Here is a 12,710-nt window from a genome sequence, read left to right as displayed (position 1 = left end):
TGACAGCAGATTTCTACAAACTCTCTTAAAGCTGCAGTTTCCAGTTGCTGAGCTGAACTGGTTCCAGTATCTTTACTGGTTCTGCTGCTCTTCCTCCTGGTGTCAGAAAACTCTGACCTCAGAGACTCACATCTGGTTTTAGAGGAAGAATTGAGCTGAATCAGGAAAAACTGGTTTCAGGATGAAACTGCAGATTCTGGTTCATCTGGTGAATAAAAGCTGAAAACTGAAATTCCAACTTTATTCCCAGTGGATCTGATTCTTTGCAGCAGCAACCAGATCTTTCTGGAGAAGAGTTGAATTCAGCAGAAATATTAAGCATTAATTTCATTTCAAAAAGCTTTAAAGAGCAAAAAAGTCATTTTATTCTGTTGTGGTGAAAAAACTGGAGCTAAAATAAGACATGATAGCAGCTCTGTAGATTCAGAGCCAAACACTAAAACTTCCTCCGGATCTCTAGCATTAAATCCACTTCAGAACAGATCCAGACGTCCTGACGAGATCCTCCAGAGAAAAGAAACACAAGATTTGAACTTGGATCATTTGTGACTCAGCTGCTTGGATGTTTGTTTGGCTTTGAAAGGTTTTGTTTTGAAGAAGAAAGTTGATGAAGTTTACAGTGAAGACGACATCAGTCCACCTGAAACCTGGTTTCACTCAAACCGTTTGGATTCACTTTGAGGACGGGAAGTTTCTGATGCAACAAGAAGGAATAAAAGGTCAAAGTTGAAATGAAACAGAGATAAACTCCATGCTGCTCACAGATGTGATGGATCAGTTTGCACAGCTGTTGTTCCAGGAGAACAGTTTTGTTTTTCAGCTTTTGTTGATGGAGGAAAATTTGCACTAGAAGATGAGATGATAACCGACTTTCTCTGGTTTATTTGTGTAGATTTAAAGTCGTACAACTTTAAAGAAAAGCAGGAAAACCTTGAGGAGAAACCTGAGCAGCGTTCTGACAGACCAAACACTGAGAGGAACCAGAGTTTGCATCGTCAAAGTGACGACTGTGAAATCATCTGAATCTTGTGACTCGTTTCCCATCAGATCCCAGACAGGAGAAGCAAAACCTCACGTCTCCAACATGGAGATGGAACAGGATGAAGAACTTCCACCCAGCGTCACGTCACTTAGCAGATCAGGAGTCTGGCTCTTCACCTCAACACTACCTAAAACCTGGGACAGAAAGGGGTTAAAGGTCATCTCCAGCACCTATAATGTGCAACATTTCACTTCATATGAGAGCGTCTCAGTTTAGAGCCAAAACCAGCCAAGAAGCTTCAGAGTTTCCCTGAAACGTAGCTCTGGTCTATTGGCCTCAGTGAGGCTGGTTTTACTGAAGATGTGTTCAGGTCAGCAGGAAAATTTAGCGCTAATACGGACGGGAAGAACGACTCCACCTATGATGATGCTTGGATATAAGTTTATATGTTCAGATCTACATGAGATGAAACAGTCGATTTTCATCACATATCAGGATTTTCTCCATCGGTCACCCTGACATCTTTCTGGATTTATTCATTATTTACATCATTAATGGAAATTGTTCAACCGGATGTTTAGCCTTATTTTAATTTCACTCTTAGGAAGTCAGATCAAGTCAGCTTAGATTACTGTCGTTAAAAAAGAGTCACTGCAGGATTTTATTCAGTCTGATCAGAAAAAATCATTTTGTAGGAGTTAAACACAGCAGCTACATTTTATAATTTAAAACAATTTTTATTACATACAGTACAGACCAAATGTTGTCAGAACTTCTAATTGAATTCAATTAGAAAGTGTGTCCAAACTTTTGGTCTGTACTGTATGTAACTCCAAACAGTGAATTAAAAAATATCAGGATAATATATGAGTCAGTAAACTGTCAATATGACTCTGGAAGACTGTTAGTTTTTCTCTAAACTCCACATTAAGTGGATATTAAATGTAAATAATACAAAATTCTCATGGCTGTAGTTCCCACTTTGGCCACCAGAGGGCGGAAATTCCCCGCTCTGAATATAGAGGTGAGTTTGAAGAGCTGCAGCTGGTTTCTGATTTCTGTTAAGTTGATCACGTTTATATCTTTCTCATTATAAATATTAATATTACTATGGTCTGTCTAATGGACTGGCAGCTGATTTAATACATAGATGTGATATTTACATACAGATAACTCATCTATATATATTTATGATTTTGTTTTCTGGAAAACAGAATAATTATGATAAATTGGCTTCGGGGCCCAATTACATCATTTATATCGTATAAAGGGCAAATGAAATTAATAATTGCTCCGAGATTTAATATGAAACTAGCATAAAGGATTTTAGTGTGTAGTTACAGTGTGTGACCACGAGAAAGAGGTAGAGAGCGAGTCTCGTCCAAAAAATAAAAATAAAAGTTAAATAATCTGTTTGCTCGCAGAGACTCTGAGCGGAGCTAGCGATGCTAACAGACTCCAGCAGCAGCAGCAGCAACTTGTTTTTCCACAAACTGATTATCAGCAGCTGCAGATTTAAACTCTTATGCTGAATAGCAGCGACTGTCCTTCAGTTCACTGATAATCACTCATCAATTTATTATTAAACTAGTATAAAGGACAAAGGAAATTAATAATCACTCATAGATTTAATATGAAACTAGCATAAAGGATTTTAGTGTGTATTTCTGGGAGTTTTACAGAATAAAATGTAATGTTTTTTCAGCTAAATTTCCATCTAGAGTAATAGAAAATATTCCTTTCTAAGTAATTGTTGTTCACTTTGTGTCTAAGTTATTTCCATAATTATTCTCTTTTTTTGTCTGGAAAGCAGAAAACTTACGATAATTTTCCTTCAGAGTCCAATTTATAATGTATATCATATCCTAAGAAAATTACACACTCATGCTTTCTGATAATATAATAAACTAACAAGCTAAAATGTAATTGCGGGAGAATTGAGTTAATTTTGTTTTACTTTGAAAGAATCCAAAGGAAGTACTATTCACATATCAGTTCTCTAGCTTTACTCTGGTTGTATTTACATACTGAGTCCACTAGGGGGCAGAAGGCTGCGTTAATAGTTAGCTAGTTTCCCGCTCCTGATAGGCTAATGAAGCCCTTGATGCTCTCTTCGTGTTTCTGCTGTTTTATTTCTTAAATCTTCTTTCTACTTTAACATGAAGTCAGTGTTTTATCTGTCAGCGTGAACGAGAAGGACCTCGCTGCAGCAAACAGAAAGGGGCGGGGACGGACCTCTCCGTCAGTCCCATACCTTATTTGGAAATGGGACTATTGCATTCCGGAAATGAAGGGGGCGCTATTTTCATAATCACTAGTATAAATGCCTTAAAGACGCGGGGTTAAGAGGAAAGGAAGAAGAAAGAAAGAAGTTTGAAAAGTTTTTGCACTGGTGTTCGGCACCCGATCCATAATGCAAAACCCACAAAATCAACAAAAGGTAATTTTACCTTCTTAAAAATTTTTTCACAGTAAATTAATACGCTTTTCTAGATTAGGTTGAAAATATAATTAACAACTGTAAACTAGTGAAATTCGTAATTCATACAGGCGAAGGCTAATTTTAGCATGTAGCACAGCTAATTATTATCCTGCAGGGTACCACTAGATAAAAATAGAAAAGTAGATAACATTTTTAATTGAGAAATGTATTTTGTGCTCAAACTTTGTTTTTTATTTTCATTATACAGATCCACCTGTCCATTTGTAACATTCGGAACGGAGAGAAGATTCTCCCGTATTGCATAAACAAGAAATATTACTGTCCCCTTTGTTCATACTGTGCCGATGAGTCGTACAAGGTACAGAACCACATAGCACAAACTGCTATGGTTCAACATAACGGTATGTAAAACTACACTTGAAAAAAATATAAAATATTGTTTTACATACTTACCAGTTTTCTAGTGTTTTTCTTTTCTTTTTAAAGGTTAATCTTTCTTTAAATATGTTTTGTACACCAATGTTAAATTTCTGGAAAGTGTAATATTTTTTATAAACTAACAGCTGCCATCATAGGTGGGTGTAGTACCCAGATGTGATACTCTGACGAGTAGCAGTACTTCAATATAATTTTTTAGTAAGTAACTGTGCAATAAATGACAGAAGTAAGAGTAAGAAAGTATTTGGTGAAATGGCTTTTATTAATGTTTTACTGGTTTTACTGATCATAATGTGCGATGTAATATTTATTTCAGCAGACATGAATAAAACGGTGCTCATAAAAAGTTATGTGCACTGTTAGGTATTTTAAAACCAAAAATGAAAAATATTAATACAAGTCAACAAATTAAGGTTAGACAACACCAAATATAACATTTTTCTGTGTATCGCGTTTTATTTTTTTCTGGATTAAAATGTGTTCTTCATTCAGTTAAGTTACTTGCATTAGGTTACATGTCAACAAAATTTACTCAAGAGTATAAGATATTGAAAAATAGCCCTAATTTTAATTTAATTTTTTTAATTTTGTCATAAGTTACAGAGTAATTGAGTAAATCTAATTAGTTAATACCTGCCCTTGGCTGTTTGAGCAATATCATTTTTACAATTTCAATTAATGTTTTGCAGAATATATATTTGGTTTCTGGAAGCCATTGTGACTTAGAAAATTAATTGTTAAATCCTTCAAAATTAAGAATAATGTGAAAGAATCTACAGTGGTTAATTCAAACATGCCTTTTTTTCTACCAATCATTTGTATATCTCCAGACGTGTAGTAACCTTTTTCTTTTATTTTAGTAGCTATTACGTTGTGTCCTTGCTCTATTTAAAGTGGGAATGAACCACATATTGTTTAAACATATCTGCAATGTATGTAGATGTTGTTTTTTAATTTTGTTCATTTCTTTTTGTTACTGCAGAATTCCGTATATTCAGATGTGGCCTACCTTGTAGAGACACATCTCACTTCCATTGCCCATACTGTTTTTCAACTATTGACAGAAGGGACAGGTTTGTTAATCATTTGGTTAACCACACGATGACTTTCCATAAGGTGTCCAGCTGTGCATCAGCCCAGGCACCTGTCCAACCAACAGCCTCTAACATCCAGGCAGTACAGGCACCTGTCCGCTCAGAAGACATGGTTACATGTGAAATGTGCAATCTGCGCCTGAGAAAAAAGAATCTCCGTATTCATTTGAAAAGAAACCACCAGGAAAATGTGGACCTCATTTCACAAAATCATCATTTAAGGAGTCAGTGTGTGGATGCCAAAAAAGGTGTTTTTGCTGTTAAGAAATCCTTTTATGGTCCATCAAGACCTATACATGTAATAAAAAACACCTGGTCACAATTTCACAGGTCAGAATGTGAGCTTGACAGGTGTAATGTGAATGCACAGTTTGCCAAGCGAAGTGGGATTTTGCCTTTTGAGTGTGAACACATTCAATCTTTACGCTTTTGTCCACGCGCCACAGAGTCAGAAGAACCTTTGTCGGAAACTACCCTCAACATCCTGGTTGAGAACTTATGGTTCAGTCTTCAAAGAAAAGCAGAACTTTTAAAAAATCAGCAGGAGGCGTTTTCAAATAATTCGCCGTTTTCAGTTCTTCTTTTTGGCAGTGGGACAGACACAATATTTCACGTGTCTGTCTTTGAACCTAAAACGTCGTTTTTCAGCAGACTTGGAAGGGTGATTGTCACTTATGACAAAGGAAAAAATACCTGGCATTGTGCATGTACAGAGGGCAAAAGGTCCTGTACGCACAAGGCTACAGCAAAGTGGCATCTCTTTGAAAAAATGCCAGACATGTTCAAAGAGGCAGTGATTTCAGAGGAGGATGTTATGTGTGGGACAACAGCATCAGAATGTCAGGAGGAAAGTCGTTCCATCACTGATGAAGCAGCAGAGAGGATAATCAAGTATTTGATTAACCAGAAGAAAATACCTGCTGATCTTCCTGACAGTCTTGTCACCAGCAGTAGAGATGCCAAGGCTCTCAATGGGTTCCCCAAACATCTGATCCCATCAGAGACTGAATGCACAGAATGTGGACAGCACGCCAGGCTTGGTGACCCTCAGCTGGTATCTTCCACTGCCAACATATTGACTATGACAGGAGTAGTCAAAGGTTTGTAATTTACTCTGCTCTGATTACAAGTGTACTGATTTATTTTTATTTCCATAAGACTTTTTTTTTTTTTTATCCTATTTTTATTCCGTCATGTCGACGTAAGATCTTAATAATCTTTTTAATATTCTCGTAGGTATATCAACATACAGGAAGACTTGCCCCAACTGTTCCATGGTTTACCGATATCAAGACTGGGAAGACGGCATCCACAACTTCATTGATCACCTGCTGCTGTCCGTAAAATTGTGTATGGTACTGAGGAATGCATTGCAGGTTAGTTGTAGTTTTTAATACTTGTTTAGAATATGAATATTATTTTTACACATTACAACAAATGGTAAAAGACACATTTGTGAACTTTTCATCTTCATTACTGTGATTTTGTAAATGTGTCCTAATTCTTTCCGTAGACTCACACTGCTGTAAGTCGCATAATCGAAATGATAGAACACACAGAAGGAGAGACCTTTCCTAACAAGGATCGGATCCTGCAGGCATATCTGTCATTTGAAGGTCTAAGTGACCATGACTACCAATACGCATGCATTTCATGTGGGTATCATCCTGCAGTTGTTGTCATGGATCTCCATAAGAAAGGTGTTTTCAGCATGCCAGGTAGGTTTTTAGATTTGAAACCTGCAAGTATGAAAATACTGTTATTCTAAATGCTAGACTCATCTGAAATGAACATAATAAACAAAATGGAATCCTGTGTTTTTTGTTTTATTTTTAAAGTTAGTGAAATACCAAACCCACCTCAACACTATAATGGTGAAGTGAATGCACGCTCTTTTTGGGAAGCAGTTACTATGGAAGTGATTAGCCGTGGACTTTATCCACGTAAGTCTGGTGTCTATTGAACAGAGAAATTGAAAACATTTTGTGCACCAAGTTATTAAATGCATTAGTGTGCCTCAAAAATTGTATTTACTTGTCTCCATTGCATTTCTCAGCTGGCTGCAGGAATCCTTTTGTTGTAAAACCTACTTATCACAACTGGTCCCCCTGGATTGGACCACAGACGAGACGATCTGACATTTTGATAAACACAGAGAGTGAAAAAGTCCACTTGCCTGATTCTAACAGTGATGCAGAGCAGATTCTCACAGAAGAGCGGCTTGTAGATGAGGTTCTCAATCTCAAGGTATTCTCATATTTATTTATTTATTGAATTTCCTGATTGTGTTGGTCTTTCAGGAGGGTTAAATAATATTACAAATAACTCACATTTTGTGTTGTTTTAAAGCTGCCTGAGATCAGGAAACTCTGCAGTCAATGTGGAATTGACAGCAGAGGTTCTAAGATGGATCTTGTGCTCCGTCTGCGGGACAAAATGGCTTCTAGAGTCACATATAACAAGGTTTTTGATAAAGTGTGGGGCGCCTCTGGTAAGTGTGTGACAGCAACTTATAACAGAAAACTTTAAATTTGTTGTCATTTGACCCATACCAAAGTACTGTAACTGTATGAGCTAAGAAAAATTTAAATGACCAAAAACAGCCATCCCTTGTTTATCTGCTATTTTGAAAATAGAACACATTGTCATAGTAATGCCAATGCTTTTGTGAAGTTTAATTAAGTACACAACAACAATGAGCCACATAAGTTAATATGCTTTACATGTAAGGATGTGATTTGTTGTTTCAGGTGGATGGGCTGTAATCACTTGTCCCTGTGGCGTTATTTATTCTGTAACGTTTAACCTGAGAGCGGAGAGCCCCAGAGACTTTGCAGACCTTCTTTTATCCTGGAAGTTTTTTCCAAATATTGCAGTGTATGACTACCCCAGGGGATTTGTAAGTCATCTAAGGAATAGGTGCCCAGAGGATACACCATTTACCATCAACAAAGGTAGATTGGTTGACCCCACACCTGAAAACATAAGACAAGCTACTGAGAAAAACCTTGCTGTAAACTTGCCATGGTTGAAGCACAGGAAAGAACCTGAAGACAAGGGAGGACATCCTGTTACTGGCTCAGTAGAGCACTATTGTCTCAGTGATGTTTTCCACCAAGGCAATAGCAAGGACGACAAGGATGTCTTGCGGCGGATTGAGATTGTTCCGGAACTTGTAGGAAGATTAAACAGTCAGTGTGCAGAGCAACTATTTGCAGGCATGAGGAAGAACAACTACTTCCTCAATATGCTCACCCCATCCACACACATCTTTCTGCAAAGAAACATCCTCCACCATTTCAACCTTCGGAAGAACACAAAAACCAAACAAGAAATTCTAAAATATATATATATATTAATGTAGGATTGTTTCTGTTGATAAAGGCTGTGAGAAAAACCAGCAACATGCTTGCAGAGCTTGGAAGCCAGCGTTGTTCAAACTCACCAATGTCCTCCTGCTGACTCTTTGGCAAGCTTAAAAACAACTGAAGCAAATAAATCCACCTGGAGTCAACAGCCTAATACTACAGAAATGACTTTGGTAAATGTTTCTCAATGTATATGTATATCAATTTTGCTTTGTGTTTGTCTTTTTAATATTTCTTTCTGGGGTTTTTGTATTAATTGTCAGTAGTCCAGAAATGGACATGTGTTTCAATATTTGTTTATAACAAATCACACTGCACAATAGTAATCCCAATAGTTTTCTATTGGAGAAATCAGTCATGTTGTAAAAAGTGAAATTTCCACAAACAAGCAGTATAAAGACATAAGTTGTACATATCAGTACATATACTTGAGGAATGCATAATATTGTGAAAAATGAAGTTAACACAAATGTATTTATCTTCAATTTTTCTTTCCTAAGCTTACTCAAGTATTAGACCAAACCAGAGATCCAGGTGAAAATGTTGCTTGTGTTGATGGGCAGGTCCTCACTAGAAGAGATATGTTCACTCTTGGGTTATCGCAAGACATCAATGGGGAGGTGAGTTTAAATATATTTCAAGCCATATGAGTGTTAATGTTTTTTTATGTTGTAAAAATATGATTTCTACAATTCTTCAAAGATTCTGAACTCCTGTCTGAAAGCTGTTGAAAGAATGTGCAGCGACAAGGTCTGTAAATTTATGGAATCTACATTTGTTTCATGATATTTTAAAGTTTGGAGTCATATAAATATGAGTAATGAGTAAATATCATTAATATGGAAATGACAAAGAATATCAGGCATGTCTTAGGATGTGAATTAAACATAGATGACAAAAAAAGTATCCCTTTCCTCTGAACCTCTTCATTGTTCCTTTTGTTTGTATTATTTCTCCAGGGCATCAAGGTTTTTGCAGGGAACAGTCATGTAGTCCACACCTGGTTTCCACCTCTTTCCCTTGACCCAGCTCTACACCTACCAGTACATATTTTTGGTACATTTATTTTCAGCTTTGGATGTCAGATTCACCACTATATATTAATTTTGTGATTTAATTGGAAGCCGCAGGCACAAGATCTGGACTGGGTTCTGATTCCTGTGTGGTGTCCTGGACATTGGACACTATGCGTTAGTACAATACTTATTTGAAATTGACCTTCATATTTACTGCATTTCTTGACACTTGTCTAATTCATTCATTAGTCTACGGTAGTGTTCACCATCAGTGTGACATATTTTTTCAGATTCTGAAGCCTAAGCATAGGGAGATTTTCTTCCTTGATTCTATCAGTGGCTTCACAGATGAAAACCACATCAAAACATTAAGGTTTTATAGGAATAAGTTTGAAAATGGCATGTGTTCAGTATGTTATTACGTTGTTCCACGGAGGCAAAGGTTCAGCATTAATCTTCATATTTATATAACAATAAATATCCAAATTGAATTTGTGAAAAACATTTTAATGGCTGAAATCCGAGACAAACATTTTCTAAGCACTCTTGTTTCTTTTTAAACAAGACATGGGTTAAAGCTGGACCACCAAGAGACCGTTCTGTCTCACATCTGTCTTTCATTCTCATACATGTTTATAATTTTTATGTTGTGAAATATGCCCTTTATAATTTTAAAACAATTCATATCACCAGAGAAGTCTGTCATCAGATGTCATCTGAACCATGGACAGAATTTGTTGGCAATGATGTTAAGGTGAGATGTTCTGATGGAACACTTGTGGTTCTATAGAACTTCAAGGCTGCTTATTTCCAACCATTCCTGCTTTAAATGTTTATAATCAGTACTGTGGGTAAGGCTGTTGTCCTTTACCTCAATTTAATTGTTATAATAATGACACATTAATTTTCTTCCCCCTTCTTGAATTTTCTCTTAAACACCATAGGGATTGCCTAAACAAGGACTGTCCAACAACTGCGGGATGTTTGTAGTCATGGTAACATCCGCCTCCACCCACCATATCTTTGTATGATTTGTATAGACGTAATAATCCCATTTTTCTCAACAGTATGCACTGTACTTTGTGATGGGAGCATCATTTGATTTTGGCGAGGTAAGGAAACAGATGAGAGTCGATGCTTTCTGTTGGAGATTTCATTAAAGGTGAACCTGTGATGTCCACAGGATGATATGATGACAATACAGAGATGGTGGTGTCTCTCTCTCTTGAGAAACTTTCCTGCGAGGTAAGAACAATGGTGCACTGTACCACGTCATGTTACACATCTGTCAGTTTTTTAAGAAAACCTTCAATTTGTCCTTTTTAAAAGGTCCAGAGAAGAACAACAAAAGGAGAGAAAGCGGAAAAAAGTTGATGAGAGGCAAAATGTGAGGTAAGCTGTAGCTAAAATTCATCACTTTGTTGTTTTAAGTCATAGAATTTGTATTATGTCCATTCACAGTGTACTTTTGTTCTATGCTTATTTTTTAAGTCTGAAAGAAAATTAGGATAGAAGAATTAAAAGGGTTGAAGCAGTTTTGATGTTATTTGGACTTGCATTCATCTTTCACTTAGAACAAATCTGTATTTTTACAGACTGTGTGCTGATGACCACACCTATGCCAAAGGAGCCGAGGCACAAATTGAGGTTCATTTTTTTAATTTACACATAACTAGTAATTTTGATTTGTGTATCTTTATGTGCAAATGAGACTAAAACCCTAAATGATTTTTTTTTAATTAAAATTCATTATTTGGACAACTTTTTTTATATCATTAGAGATGAAAGGATAAGATACTGAGAGATATAAAGTATTAATTATTGTTTAATGCTCTTCACCATGCAGGTAGAAAGGATACCGCCAATCTTACAGGTCAGATTCATTCATAATCATATGTATCATCCATTCTTCCTGTATGACAGTCTTGCAATGCACCTGTTTTTTATTTTGTTTGTTTTTTTATTTTCAGATGCCTTTGCATGTGCTTGATGCTGTTCTCCAGGAGGTGATACTGGCACAGGGAGACACAGCTTATCTCACCTTGGCATTGACATGCAAGTCCTTTCAAGCCATTGTGTCTCACCCTGTTTTCCGGAAGAAGACTCATTTTGCTTGGCTGGACGGTGAGGACCTTTGACTTTTTTCACCTGAAACATGTGAGATTAGATTGTTACTACATGAAATCGATTTTTCATTAACAGGTGAGATCAACTGGGGCAAATTTTCAAAAACATTCAAGGCAGAAAACCGGACTCCTTTTGCTGTTGTGACATGTTCTTCCTGCAACCAGCAATATAAAGACTGTGTGGGATTCACTGGAAATGGAAGACGAGGAGAGTTCCCTCGTTACTACTGTGATGGCATACCTGGACTTTGCCCTGAGTGCCAACATTGAATTCAAAGAAAATATAAGTTGCTTTCCACAATCTGTCACATATTGTTAGTTTTTTTTGTGACATGCCATTTGAAATCGTTTCTGATAAAGAATATTTACCTTTTGACTTGTGCAGTCCTCCTTTTTCATAATGTGTTCTTTCAATATTATTTACATTTTTGAAAGTTCCTTTTGTTGTAGCTCAGTTGATTTACATCATTTAGTTTTCATAGAAATGGTGTCGTTTCCACAAAGTTACATTGTGGCTGTAATTTGTTGGAGAGACAGTAGAACCAATAAAGTAGTTGTAAATATATTGTAACAGCGTTGTTTAACAATTGGAAAACCTTGTTGGAAAATTTTAAATGCAAGCAAAGCTAATAACTTGCAATATACAATGTTTCCTATACATTTTTGAACAATGACTGGAATCAATACAAATTTTCTTTACAAACCTGTTAGAATCAACTTGTTTTATGTAATAAAAAATAAGTTGCAGAAACATATTGTTCAGATACAAACATAAGATTAAACGAGCAAAGCGAAGGTGTAATCAGGGTGGAGGTGATGGAAGCTCAGGTGAGGAGCAGTTGCACACATCAAGCTGGACTTTATGAAGGGTGAAGGACTTGAGACCGGCGCCGTTAGGCTGGGAGGGAGGCACCTGAGCAGGTGATTGGCTGAACAGGTGAGATGAAGACAGACTTTATTCAAAAAGGTTTTCATGTAGAAAAAAGATCATTCTCTCTGGTGGTTACCAGCACAGTGTCTACTGCCGGGATCAGAAAGTTGAAGAGTATTGTCAAATGAACTTTCTAAAACCTACTTTCTGTGCGAGTCTTTCCAGGTTGAAGCTACATTTAAGGTTTTAATTAATCACTTTGGGTTTTGCTACAATTGGATATTCATGTTTTTGGAGTGCAGTTTATGAATTTATTGCAATTGATAAAATTAATATGGTATTTCTAAATGGAATAGTGGGACACCAGTCAGT

General features: G+C 36.6%; 1 pseudogene; it reads left to right on the top strand.

Annotated features, from left to right (window-relative positions):
• Positions 1–2,503: 2,503 nt before the first annotated feature.
• Positions 2,504–11,843, top strand: LOC122827461 (annotated as a pseudogene).
• Positions 11,844–12,710: the final 867 nt, after the last annotated feature.

Source organism: Gambusia affinis, linkage group LG24 (genome assembly GCF_019740435.1).
Source record: "Gambusia affinis linkage group LG24, SWU_Gaff_1.0, whole genome shotgun sequence".
Taxonomy (NCBI): Eukaryota; Metazoa; Chordata; class Actinopteri; order Cyprinodontiformes; family Poeciliidae; genus Gambusia; species Gambusia affinis.
Note: the sequence above shows the minus strand (reverse complement) of the source record. Positions and strands in the feature narration are given on the sequence as shown.